The following is a 14,692-nucleotide window of genomic DNA, read 5'->3' on the forward strand; positions in this document are numbered from 1 at the left end:
CATATGGACTTCTATCTAGTTTCATTCGATTATTACAATAATAACAAGAAACTAATAGAATGACTTCTTTGTGAGATTGAATAACTCCTTATTCAATAATAAACATGATTACAATTGTTAGTGTACAATATGCCCAATCTGATTGGGTCTAGAGCACCTACACTAACAATACGTATTCTACCACCACTAGTATAATACAACATATCCATTTTGATATCTACATACATATCTACAACAAACAAAATTTCCTAGTCCAAAGTAGAGTTATTCTGCTTCTAACTCTGATGCCGTCAGGAAAGTCTACAAGGTCATCTGCATCTACTGGCATGTCTCCAATTCCTTGATTTAGTTTTGCCTCACGCAAGTGATTGACAAATGTCTCAATATCAGGGTAAAAGGCTTGTCCCAAAAGTTGATGAGCTAATTCCTACATTTTCGGGGTTAGTATAGATACCAAATAGCCCAACTGAAGATCTACTATGTACGGGAGCATTAGCTCTAGTGGAACTTGCTGTATAACGGGAACAACCATATCAAGAAAATTCCCCAGAACATCTATAAGATGCATGATGCGTCCCTGGAGCACTGCAGTCCACCGGCTAATAATGGCCCTTTGGCGTTGGTTCTCTATCTCATTGCGGTCCATATCCTATCACACATCAAAAACCTCAATATCAGTGAAATCATTACTTATCCAAAATCATAGTAACCCCTGCTCTGATGACACTGTAACACCCCCTCAGCTAAAATATCACAAGAAGGCATACACATAACTTCCTAAAGGGTGTTAAGAAACCCTAAACAACGAAAACTATGGATCGAACCTGCCAAGAAAATTGGAAGGGTTTCCCCAGACTAATATAAACACATACAAGCCTTTCTTAGGGTGGTGTTCAAGTTTGACATTAAGTAGTACAATCACTAACTGATACAACGCTTTGTTTATAACTCAAACAAGATAATACATTAAGCCACAAGATAAAAGAAAAAAACATCAAGCGTCAACAACTTCCTTCCCATTTGCCTCGCTTGCCTCCTTAGTTCCTGACATGTTAAACATACCTGGAACGTGGAACGTTCTAGAAGCATCAACCCAAATTAGATAACAAATATCTAGGTGAAGTGGTTTCATGAAAGAAACGAAACATGTATGTAATACACATATGCAAAGTGAAATCCCCTTTTGTGGAAGCCATGCCAAGGTGTTGCAATCACCCCCGCACACACCATGCTCACATTAAACACAAATATGTGACTCCACAAAGCCACCTATGACGGCCACTAGCTTGCCACAACACCTCATGCTATGTAGTGAAGTAATTAAGCAAAGAAACATGCTAAACAAGGAAACCAAGTGAGTAGGTTCACATCTAACACAAATGATTCAATAAATGATCAACATGTAGCAAGAAAAATGTAAGAAACTATTCACCTTAGCTGTTAGCCTCGTCTAGTTACTGTTCACAGGGGTATCGGTTCTGTCTCGTTGGAGTTTCACCAATTTCGAGTCACCAATCTAAAATATTTTTACATAGAATGCTAGGAAATAATTTAAGGAAGAAAGCTGGAAAATTTCAGAGGAAAAGGCCCTATCACGCGCCCTTAGAAGGGCGGCCACGCACAGCAGCAAATGGTGCATGCGATACACGCGTTATCTTCTTTCTCGTGGCGAAACCTGCAACTGAAAATAAAAAATGCCATAGTTGACTCATTTTAGCTCCGTTTCGCCCTCCATTTGAACCTATGGACTCCTTTTTTCGTGCTCTACGACCCTATGGAAAGAAAAATGACTTATCTCTTTGATTTTCCCGCTGTTTTGCCTAATTTTCGGTGAGATGTCTCCACCCTTCTTCTTCCTTGCTTCCTTTGATTCTTTTCCTCTTTGTTTTACTTGGTGCACTCACTACACTTACCACACTTTACTCCCATGTAAGTCTTCCCCCCTTTATATGACCTCCTAATATATCCATATCTCAAGATATCCCTTTCTTCTTAAGTTATATCCCTTAAGTCATCATGACTAAATCCCTCATTATCTCTTATATTTATCTTTTAACTCTAATTTCCTTTTCTCATCCAATTCCATGCTTCCAATTCATGCCCCCATGTGTAATTTAGGATAAGAATTCATCATCACAATCATTACCTTTAGTTAAAAAACAAACTTACCTTTAATAAGTTGCAACATTTGCAATTAGGCCGGGTTTCCTCCTTTCTCTTATTACATTAATGCCCTGAAACCACTTCTGTTTACATTTTAACCCTCAACTTCCATTGGAAATACTTTTGTCCCTCTTAAACAAAAAATCCTACCTTGCAACTCTTTCCTTAGGTATTTCTGACCCCTTTTTACATTCACAAATCAATAAAATTAAAGATTTCTCTCTTTTCCCGAATCAAAATTCCATTCATTTCATTACTACAATTTCCATTACAACATCCAAGTTTTACATCAAGCTTCGGGGTATTACATCACATGTCCTGGGAAGATGGCCCATACACCTTCACTCGCAACCCCTTCCCTGCACGAGTATCACATGCACCGCCCCTATGTTTCGCAACAACTCCTCCTTCTTTTGGTTTCTCCAACCAATCACATGTAGCCACATGTCCCTAGATAAGCTTTGGAATCCAAAGTGATCCAAAGCTAGAATGCAATGTTGTTTGAAATCTAAAATGATTTTAAAACTATATTGGAATGAGTTTTGAAATCCAAAGTGATTCAAAACTATATTAGAATTAGTTTTGAAATCCAAAGTGATTCAAAACTATATTAGAATAAATTTTGAAATCTAAGTGATTTATTTATGCTAATGCCTCAAGCTTCTTCCAAATACCATTTTGGCCTTTATTTCAAGTCCTCAATCTTTGATATTTTACCACATGAACCTCCAAATTTCATGCTTCACAATTGACCCAAAAAATTTGGAAAATAACATTTTCAACCCCTTTTCAGCAAGAATTAAAAATTATATGTAGGGCTGAATGCATGCTTTGATCGTAAATCCTTTTTGTTTCATCCCAAAACCACTTAAAAGTTGTTCCTTATGCAAGATATGAACCTTCTCAAGGTTTAGTTGATTTCCTGGAAGTCCCTTATCATTATTCAATCTTTTAGGTTATAACTTAGCTATATCAAAAATTGTCTCCGTCCTAATTTCTTTTAACGCCATAAATTTCGTCTTGGGATGTTCATCAATCTCATTTCCTTGTTCTCAGATATCTAAGTCTCAGGGTACTCTCTACAGTTGATTCGGCCACTCATTCAGGGTATTTCAATATCCTATTTCTACAAAATTTCATATTTCCACCAAAACACTCATTTACAAAATTTTCAGCTATTACAAAAATTATGTTACTCAATTAAGAATAACTTCTTAGTTGATTTGTGTAACCTTGTGTCTCACTCATATATTTTACTCAATTAATACTATATGAAAATTCAAAATTATAGCCATTACAAACAATATTAAGTGTTCACAGTCTTCAGTTTTCAGACAATCATAGTTTCATTTAATACAATCTGAACATGCTTTCATGCAAGTTATACATGATTTGAGTTTTAATTACTAATCATTACATTGCAAGAAGGAAAAATGTTTGTTACAAAAACACAAGTTTATACTTTTACCCTATAAGAATTAATAGACACCCAAAAGGGGGGTGAATTGGGTTTTCAAAATTTTTATTAACTTTAAAGAGACTAATAAAACAGTTTGAACTTTTTCAAACTAATGCTTCAAATATATTCTTGACAAAAATTGATAATCTTTAATGTAAGTCCAATATAAGAAATCGTATCTTTTTATGTTTTAGAAAGCTTTTGTTGAAGTAAGAAAACTAATCTCAAGATGCTGTAAAATAAATTTTGTTGAAAGAACAAAGACAATGCTAAAATGAAAAGAAAAATGAAAAAATACAGCACATACAAAATATATAGTTGTTTAGCCAACAAGCCTACTGCATTCCCTTAGCTTCTAGCCAAGGATTTAACAATCCACTATAGTTTTTACCGGCTTAACTATAACCTTAACTTTTCACAAGTGCAGTTGTAACATCTACTTTCAACAGGCTTAGTAGTAAGCAAACAATCAGTTTTTCAAGACTCAACTGAAACCACTACCTTTTACAAGATCAGGCGTAACCTCTTTACCTTTTCAAAGGATCAAGCACAACCTCTTGCCTTTTAAGGCTCAGGTGTAACCACAACAAGATATAAGAAGAGATTATAGATTAAGAACACTTGAGAACTAGCATTATGTGAGGACGATCTTATCAGTAATAAAGTCTTACTTTAGAATAGAACCTATTTGGGCTTTTGATTCCTGTGTACTATAATCCCTCCATCAATTATCATTCCAATCAAGTGAGAGTCATGGACTGATCAAACTCACTAACTTGATGACTATGCCAAAATCAGTGTGGTGAGATTGAGATGACACATCGAAACTCTTTCTAACATTGGAACACTTTCCAATTAAGTGTACCCTGGCTAGGGATTTCTAAAATCAAGATCACCACTGATTGCATAGGACGTTCACCTCACGCCGAGGTTGATGGATTCCATTAGCAATCATCTGCCTCCATATGCCACTACACAGAGACCACACAGTGCATCTCCCACCCAGTAACTGGATGATTCTTAACAACTATAAATCCCTGGCACCAACACACAAGACAACTATGTTACCTCCGGTCAAAGGACTAATAACACAATCGAACCTTGTGATAGACCATAGATCATCTCAGTCATGTGATCTATCACATGCGTCATATTCAATAGATGTTTCACTAGCATTTACCCGCATGTATACTATATCCATCTCATGGATTATGGCATGCGATTCACCATCCTTTATCATTAGCATCTCATACTAATCAAAAGTAGTATCCCATGTGTCAATTTGTAATCGACTAATCATAGTCCCTTTATGAGAAGTCTAAGGACTGGGAATTATCATTAAGATATTCCTATTACAAAGGTCAATTGTCACATATTCTTAACACCTAAGAATAAAACCTTCAATAGGAAATCAATGGACTCATTCATATATAATTATTGGAGAGTTATGAATGAAGGTATGACCTTAAAATATGAAAACATATTTTATTACACATTACAAGAATTACATTATTAGTCCCATAATTATAAATGCTAGATGTCATCTAAATCTAGCATTAGGGCACCAACACTAACACAAGGGAGTTTCTGGGAGCTCTTGATTGAGTATGTATTTCAATATCGGGGTCCTCCAATCTTTGAGAGTTGTGATATAGTGTATTGCATCATCTATTTCTTTCTCACTCACACTGGGTTGTTGCAACACTTCCATGTGGATCAACCTCCTCAACATGTCCCTTGCTGAGGCCAACTTTGACAGAGCATTTGCACGCTAGTTGAGAGACTGATTTATTTGAACCAACTCAAAATGCTCAAATGAGTGCGTGATGTCTCGCACTTTTTGGAGGTAGTGTATCAATACTGGATCTCTTGCTTCATAAGCTCCTTGGTATTGCTGGACGACTAACTGGGAATCACTATGAGCTATTATTCAGGTGACTTCTAACTTTTTGGCCAGCCTCATCCCAGTAAGCAAAGCTTCATACTCTGCCACACTGTTGGAGCTCGAGAAAGTGAAACGTAGTGAGTATTCTAGAATTTCCTTCTCTGGAAAGATTAGTACGATTCCAGCCCCACTACCTTGGGTGTTCGATGCTCCGTCTACAAACAACAACCATTTGCAATGGAGGTATCTTCCTAAGCTATGTGCATGCATTCCACTATAAAATCAGCAAGCGCTTGTCCCTTTATTACCTTCCTTGGCTTGAAGTTGATGTCGTATTCACTAAGTTCAATGGCCCATTTGGTCAACCTCCCTGAGCATTCGAGCCTCTACAAGATTTGCCTCAGCGGTTGGTCTGTCAATACTATCACGGCATGGGTCTGAAAATGAGGTCTCAACTTCCTCGCTGCTATAACCAATGCCAGAGTTACTTTCTCGACATAGGGATATTGAAATTCTACTCCTTACAAAACCTTACTTACATAATAAATTGGCCTTTCAAATTTCTCTACTTGTCTGAAAAGGATTACACTTACATCGTGGTGGCTAATTCCCAGGTAAAGGCACAATTTTTCTTCGATTTTTAGTTTGGTCAGTAAGGGTATCTCCTTCAAATAAGCCTTCAATTCTTGGAAAGCTTTTTCGCATTCTTCGGTCCATTGGAAATTCTTATCTCCCTCGAGGGCTTTGAAGAAATGGAGGCTTCGCTCAACAGATTTGGACAGAAATTGCCCCAATGCTGCTAAATGACCCATTTATCTCTAGACTTCTTTATGGGCATGGGGGATTTCATATTGACCACCGCTTTCACCTTCTCTAGATTGGCCTTAATTCCCCTATTAGTGATTATGTAACCTAAGAATTTGCCCGACTTCACCCCAAATGTACACTTACTAGGGTTCAGGCGCATCTTGTTCTCTTTGAACACCTTGAAAACCTTTGCCAATTTTTTTGCATGTCGTTCCCTAGGCTTGCTTTTTATGATCATGTCATCTACATATGCCTCCATCTACATATGCCTCCATCTCTTCTCTCAATAAATCTTTGAACACCTTGTTAACCATTCACTGATAAGTGGCCCTTGCAATTTTTTAGCCCAAATAACATCACCTTGTAGCAATATGTTCCATTCTCCGTGATAAAAGTTATTTTTTTTTTTTGCATCGGATGAATACATGCTGATCTGACGATAGCCCGAAAATGCATCTAGGAAGCTCAACATGGTATACCCTGAAGTTTCATTGACCAGGCGATCTATCCTTGGAAGTGGATAGGAATCTTTGAGGCAAGTCTTGTTTAGGTCCATGAAATCAACGCACACCTGCCATTTTCCATTAGCTTTCTTTACCATAGCAACATTAGCTAGCCAGTCTAGGTATAACACTTCTCTGATAAATCCTGCCTCTAGTAACTTGTCAACTTCTTCCTCTAAGTATTTAAGTCGTTCTAGTGCTATATGCCTTTTCTTCTGTTTGATGAAGCGCACTCCTAATTGCACATTCAAATGGTGGCTATGATGCGAGGGTCTATCCCAGGCATATCAGTAGGACTCCAAGTGAATATATCAACATAAGACCTTAAACACTCAATGATCTCTTATCTTTCTGGGCCTTCCAATTGACTGCCCACATATATTCGCCTTTCATCATTGCCCGACACTAAGGGAATCGCTTTGAGTGTCTCTATTTGCTAGGGCTTAACAACTTTGAGAGTTTGTTCACTAATCATTAGTGTCTCCCCCGTCGTCATCTTCTCTTTTCCTTTAGCACCTTCAATAGAGCTTATATAGCATACTCTTGCTTGTTTCTGATTGCCTCTCACTTATCCTGCCCCCAAGGGTGTGGGAAACTTCATTAGCAAGTATCCTAGAGAAATGAAAACCCCTCATGGCATTAATGAGTGGGTGCCTCAAAATCACGTTGTAAGCAAGGGAGAAAGTCTTAACCACACTACAAGAAAATCAACATTTAGAGGCATTTTTTTTGCATTTAGCGGCAGTTTTAACAGTTGCAAACTAAATCAAGCATCACGGATCATTTAGCGACAGTTTTCAACAACCGCCACAAATCATATTTTTTACGGCGATTTAAAAACTGTCACAAAATAAGTGATTTAGTGACAATTTTTAAAATATTTAGCGAAGGTTCCGGAACCGTTACAAAAAAAAAAATTCAAAATATTGAATTTTAGTGGTGGTTTTAGAACCACCACAAAAAAAAATCAAACATTTTGAATTTTAGCAATGATTTTAGAACCGTCGCTATTTCCCACACTCGTGCACGCGTTGGCTACCAAGCCGCGGGCTCAGCCGCCCGCGCCTAGCCTTGATCGCAGTCAACGACATGGCACGTGCAAGCGCTCACACCTAGCTCCTACGCGCCATGTGGCAATGATGGAAATTTAATTCTAGCATCTTTAATTTTCCTTCCCCGATTTCGAACTTGGGACCTCTCGTACGTGCGTGAGTGCGCGAAACCATCTAATCTATGAAGTCTCTTTATTATATATTCGTACATATAAATTATATATTAATCCAATCACTATTTTTCATAATTATATTTTATATTTTTTAATATAAATTAAAAATAAATTATAAAACATAAATTAATTAAATTAAATTAAATTAATTTATTGATTAAAAAAAGATTTTATATATTTTTTTAAAATTTATTTTTAAAATTATTAAAATTTTGCTAAATTTCTTTTTATTTTTTAAAATTAAATTTTTTTAATGAATTTTGCAGCGGTTTCTCAAAAATCGTCGTGAAATTTAATTTTTTAATGATTTTTGCGATAGTTTTGAAAAATCGTCATAAATGTTAATTTAATTTTTAATTTTTTTTTCATTTAGCGTCAGTTTCTCAAAAATAGTTACAAAATTAAATTTTTAATGAATTTTGCGGCAATTTTGAGAAATTGCCACAAAATGTTAAAAAAATCACTGCAAAATACATATTTTGTGGCAGTTTACAAACTGCCGCAAAAAATTAATTTTTTTGTAATACCACCATAAGGCCAACCTGCTTGGTAATCACTTGGGGGTAGTCTCCTAATGTAATGGCCAGCTGAACGAATCCAACCACAGGCACTACTTCTCCGGTAAAGCTATATAGAGGATAGGTGATAGTCTTCAGTCAGTCGTCGGAAATATGCATTTTCTCAAAAAAAATTCTAGTACAACAAGTTGATAGAACTCCCATTATCCACCAGTATCTTCTCAATAGGGTGTTTGGCAATAATCGCAGAGATGACCAAAGGATCATTGTGAGGGAGTAGAACATCTCCTTGATCCTCAAGTGTGAAAATGATGGATCCTCATTCTCCTGAACTTTTGCTACCGAATCCATGTGTAGTGCTTGGCGTGCATATGCTTTCCTATCAGAAGAAGAATCACCTACCAAATTCTCCCCTCCCGAGATCACGTGTATTATTTCCATGGTAGGCTTGTTATTGTCTCTTTCCGTGTTCGGGGCTACTTGCTCCCTTCGAGGGTCTTTCTCTCTTTCCCCCCTATGAGGTTGTTGGTTATCTCTCCCTCTTGGGGCATTATTCCTAGGGCAATGAGGTCTTCTTGGATTGTCTCTCCTAGGCTCTTCTTTTCCACCTGCTGATTTCGAGGCTTCTCCGGTATAAATCAGTTAAGCTTTCCCTTTCTGATTAGTTACTCAATTTGGTTATGAAACTCCTGGCATTGCTCTATGTTGTGTTAAGGAGACAAGTGAAATTTGCAAAAGGCCTCCATATTTATTCCCATAGGCTCCTTGGAATGGGGAGGTAAGGTGATTAGTCTAGTGTGCGCGATGGAAGAGATGATAGCTTTCCTTAGTTCAATGAAAAGGGTTAAGCGGGCAAACAATTTGGTCATAAAATTGGGTTCAAAAAAGGCCAAGGACTTTCTAAGCAGGGCGAATGCAGTTCCGTTAAATAGGGCCGATACCACCAATCCAATTGGGAGATCCCTTATTTCCTTAGTTGCAACTCTGAATAGCTCAATATACTGTTTTAGGGATTCATTGGGCTTCTACTGTAAGCTCATTAAATACATGACACTCTTTTTCTTTTGTATGTAGGTCGAGAACGCTTCCAGGAATTCTTTCTTCAATTGTTCAAATGATTGTATATGTCATGCTGGCAATTCTGTGAACCATTTTTGAGCCTGCCCTGCTAAGGAGAGAGGGAAAGCTCAGCACTTGGTGACTTCATTCCAACCATGTAACACGGTGATGGTTACGAAATGTTAAAGATGCCTCTCAGGGTCTTCTTTCCCAAAATATACGAACAACTGTGGTAGCTTGAATCCTAGTTGCATTGGTTGTTTCAAGAGCTCATCAAATAAAGGAAATCCCTTGGACAAAGCTTTTTTTCGTACCATCATCACTTGTCTCTGTTCCAACACCTCTTCTATAAGTCGTGTAACACCAGTCGCGTCAAGTGATCCTTGTTCTGCTCTTTCTTTGCAATGAAGAGGAACATAAAGAGCCCTTGAATGGGTACTCTCAGTTGTTTCTTCATATATAGGAACTTTCCCAGCTCGCCTGCCACATTCCCCTGGCGGGTCTATTAGTCTCGGGGCACGATCGTTGGGTCCCAGTGTTCAAATCCTTATCCCGAGTTGAGCCATTCTTAGGGAATAGTCTTGGAGTCCCTGTCGTCCTTCTCCAGTGTCTGTGAATCCCATATGTGGAATGTGAATGTTTGGCATCATCTCTTGTGACAAAGCCGTAATCCCTTGCATTCTTTTCTCATTCTCCTCATTGCTTTTCTAGAGCTTTTTGTTCATGTGCTTTAGTTTTTCATAATTCTTTTAGAGCCGCTCATAATCCGTAAGTGGCACCATGGGAGGTGTAATCCTGGATGGACTAGGGGGTCTGTAACGCCCCACTTTCCAAAATACACAACAATGCGAAATATAAACCGACATCACCTACGGGCGTTATGGAAACCCTTAATCAATGGAAGCATTGGATCAAACCTGAAATCTTAATCAAAGCTAAACAAATGGGGTTTCCACTATATTTCCTTTACAAGTGCAAGAAATGTAAAAGACCCTCAATACTCTAGAAAGACACAACTTATTACTGTAGTACAACTGTAGGGCACCCTTTTACTTATTACAAACTTGAGTACCCTAGCTGCTATTACAATACATCATTGAATTACATAATGAAATAAAACCCCCCAAGCTGGCTGCGAAACCCAAAGCTAGCCAAGTACCACCTGTTTGCCCTTGCTCGAACCAAAACCTAGAACACCTGGCACTTCTATTAAATCTGGAACATTGAATATCCCAGGGGTATGAAACACTTGAGTTAGATAATGACATCTAAGTGAGTGAATCAGAAAAGAAAGTATATGTGCATGCAAATGCAATAATGCCATTATGAAATCCACCCTTGTGGTAGTAATGCTAGAGTGTTGCAATCACCCCCGCGGTCATCATAGTCACCCCTGGCTCACCGTAAGAGCACGAATTCTTCCATGATGGTCCAACAACTAGCCACAATCACCAACACAAACATGATATATGACAAAGCAAAAGGAATATGCATAGCCAAGGGAAAATATGACGTGTAAGCCACAAAGGCATGTTATGCAAGACAACATCCACACACAAGTGAAGCAACAAATGCTCAAAGTGTCACAAAACATGCAGGAATCACTCACATTGCTGATTTGGGCTTGTCGGTGCACTGTTCCCACCGTTCGGGAATGGTTTTCTGCAAATATCATAAGTTTCGTAAACCAACTCAACATATTTTTATATAGGGTTATAGGTAACTAAAAGGGGGTTAACTCTACAAACTTGTAGGTCAAGAGGGGGGTCTCACGCGCCCTCACGCCCTGCCGGAAAGTGGCTAACATGCTCACACACGCAGCCTTTTGCCGGCGTGTGAGCAGCACGCGCCTTCAAAAAATCGCACAGCTTCGCCTCTTCTTGGTATTTCGGCCATAACTTTCTCATTTTAACTCCGATTTAACCCCCATTTTTTCCTACATGCTTCTCTTTCACCCCTATACTAGATTATGGAAAGAAATCAGACTTACCTTGCAGTTTCGCAGACGTTTGGCATGCTTTACGATAGAGATTCAAACTTTTTGATAAGCCTCGTTTCTTCTCCGATTTTCTCCCCTGATTTTGGCATAACCTTCCCTCTATTTTTGTAGTGTTTCCCCTCTCCAAAATACCTTTCTTTCCCCTCTTGAAGAATGTCCAAAATGAATAACCCCAAAGCCCTTATTTATAGGAAACTCCGGCGAACTAAATCGCGCCATGTGTCGCGTCATCATGAGACTTCAAATCCTATCTCCTAAGTGGCCAATGAATGCTTGCCACATGTCCTTAGGGATAAGATTTGGAGACTTTTGCAAACTTGGAGACTAAGTAAGCTTTTCCTTGGCCAATCACGCAGTGCCACCTCAGAAGGTCATTATGAGCCATCATGTGATCTTATCTTTTCTTCTAAATGACCAATGGAAGTTTGCCATGTGTCCCACTTGGAGGCTAAGCAAAAGACTTTGGACTTGGACTTTACCTAAAACTACATTTGATTTGACTTTGAAATACAAGATATTTTTAAAGTTTCAAGAAACGATGCTTTGGCCCAAACTTTTCACGAAATTGCACTTAGACCCTTGCAACTTAGTCCCGGGGCTATTTTAAAATTGCACTTTTTGGTCCCTAAAAAATGGATAAATTATACTTAGCACCCCAAGATTTTAGATAAATTACACTTTTACCCGACTTCAATATTTATGATTTTGCCACTGGTTCAGAAACTGAACCTTTGTCTCAAGGCTTCTACAATCCTTTGAAATGACTTATTTCCTCAAGTATTAGAACCTAATAACCTTAGGTATCACCTCATATTTGAGTTTAAAAATTCAAGTTATTACAGGGTCCCCTTGTGGTTACAGTTGGATTTCTTCGAGGAATCGATGACTTCCACAAGGAGCCTAACTCTTGGTCCACAAGCATCGGGGGTGGGGCACATCTCCCTTGCCTTGTTACGTGTCCCCAAAATCAGTAATGTGCATTTCCCCTTGCTCCAATTGTCTTCTATCCTCGGTCTCGATAATTGGGTTATGAAACACCCCGTCTCGCCAGGCGTGTCACTATAAGGGTATTCCCGGGATTTCTTTTTTTTTTTTTCTCTTTAAGTTACACACTCGCGGTATTTCAAGAACAATCTTCACATGCAGAAACAAAACCCCGCGAACCCCAGTCTTGCCCGTTTAACTATCAAGATCAATAATCTTAAACTAAACGAGTCTTAATACAACGCAACGGATACACTAATACCAAAACACCATTGTATTTCCATAGCAAAATACTTAATACAGATCAAATGATAAAATCGCTATTATACAACTGTTCATTTACAACCTGAAATACATACTAAAGCCTCCAAACGTTACAACGACTAACAAACTAAGCACCATTGGCCCTCAACCGGCCACATCCTTGCCTTCGCAGCAGTCCCTGGCTGGAACATTAAACGTTCCAGGGGCATAGCCCAGATTAGATGATAAACATCTAAGTGAAGGTATGAAACAGTTATACAATGCATGAAAGACATACGAGCATGGCATACTATACGACAACATGCAAGACACGTCTAACTCGAGATATCACCTTGACATACTTAATCCCTCGAATGTCCCACTGTGGCACACGTTCACCTGGTCCAACGTTAATCCCTCGGGTGCACCGTCGTGACACTCGTTCACCTGGTTTAACATTATTCCCTCGAGTGCCCCAGTGTGACACCCGTTCACCTGGATTAACATTGTCCCAATCTCAAGTAGACCCCATACCGCCCCATATGGACCCAACGATGCAATTAGACTTGACCCCACATGATATGAAAATTTACACGCCATGCACCAATATTCTAAAAATAAACAGTTAATGCAATGTAGTGAATATCGACACAACGAATGTAAGTAAAAGCCTTGTAAAATAAGCTAAGTCTAGGAGCGTATAATTACTCACAAGAACTCACCAAAAGCACTTAAAAACACTTTCGAGTCAAGATAAGACTAAAATCAAACCACTCACCTTATGCGAAAAGTCAATTTAGCCTCGTAATGCGTGCTAAGCCTTAAAATGCGCGTTTTGAATAATTTCCTAGCTTTGGCATGCTCCTTTACCCTCAAATTAATCCTTTGAATTTTCTAAGATTTTTTCGAGATTTTTCCCCATTTTTCCCTATTTTTCTTTCCTTTTTCTCCATTTCTTCCATTTTCCTTTTTTTTTCTTTTTTTTCTTTTTCTTTTCTTTTCTTTTCTTCTCTTCTTCTTCTTTCTTTCTTCTCCCCTGCTTCTTCTTCTCTGTTTCCCGCGAGCGAACCAGCCACCCAGCCACGGCTGCCCGCATGCCAACGGCCATCTCCGGTCACACCAGCTACGTCCTTGACCTCCACCGACCCTGCTAGTCACCACCCACCTTGCCGAGCCATCGTTGGGGGCCGTTGCTGGCCTCCCTGTTTGCTGCCCAGCTGCAACAGCCTGCGGCCATGGCTGCCGCTTGCTGTTGCGGTTCATCCCGGCCTCCTCTAATCAGCCTCTCAGCTACTTCCGGTTATCTGGACCTCACACAACCACTGGCCAGCCTCCTCCTCGTCGCTCCTCGCCTTCCGCATGTGCATCCATGGCTGCAGCTTGCGGCCATGGATGCTGTTTGCCTACCACGGACAGCTTCGGTTACCATCTCGACTTTTCTTGTGGCTGCCTCCGGCCACAAGCATTGCTTCTAGCTCCTCCTCGATTACATCGGCCGTTTGCTCGCCCAAGCTTGCTTTCTATTCGGCCATGGTTGGCTGCAACTCTCGGCCACTTCCTTCTTCCATTTTATTTCCATTCTTCCTTCATTTCTCTTCTATTTATAGGCCAAGCACCGACTCAATTGCCTTGGCCACCACTCCTTACTCTTACTTGCGTCAAGACTTGGCCACTACTCCAAGGAATTTCGACCATGAAGCTTTCCCAGAAGCTTCGCATAAACCAGCCACCACGCACACACGAATATGCGTATTATATATATATTACACTATTAATATAAAGAAATTACACATTAACCCCCTAATTTCCATCTTAATTTCACTTGGGTAAATCTCTAATTGTAATTG

At 39.1% G+C, this 14,692-nt stretch overlaps 1 long non-coding RNA gene across 1 annotated transcript; it reads right to left on the reverse strand.

The window, feature by feature from the left end:
• Positions 1-12,858: 12,858 nt before the first annotated feature.
• On the reverse strand, positions 12,859-13,734 carry LOC127797936 (uncharacterized). Its single transcript, XR_008022306.1, has 2 exons — positions 13,624-13,734; positions 12,859-13,048 (listed from the first exon to the last, which is right to left on the reverse strand). It is a non-coding gene; the product is annotated as an uncharacterized LOC127797936 (long non-coding RNA).
• Positions 13,735-14,692: the final 958 nt, after the last annotated feature.

Source organism: Diospyros lotus, chromosome 3 (genome assembly GCF_014633365.1).
Source record: "Diospyros lotus cultivar Yz01 chromosome 3, ASM1463336v1, whole genome shotgun sequence".
Classification (NCBI taxonomy): domain Eukaryota; kingdom Viridiplantae; phylum Streptophyta; class Magnoliopsida; order Ericales; family Ebenaceae; genus Diospyros; species Diospyros lotus.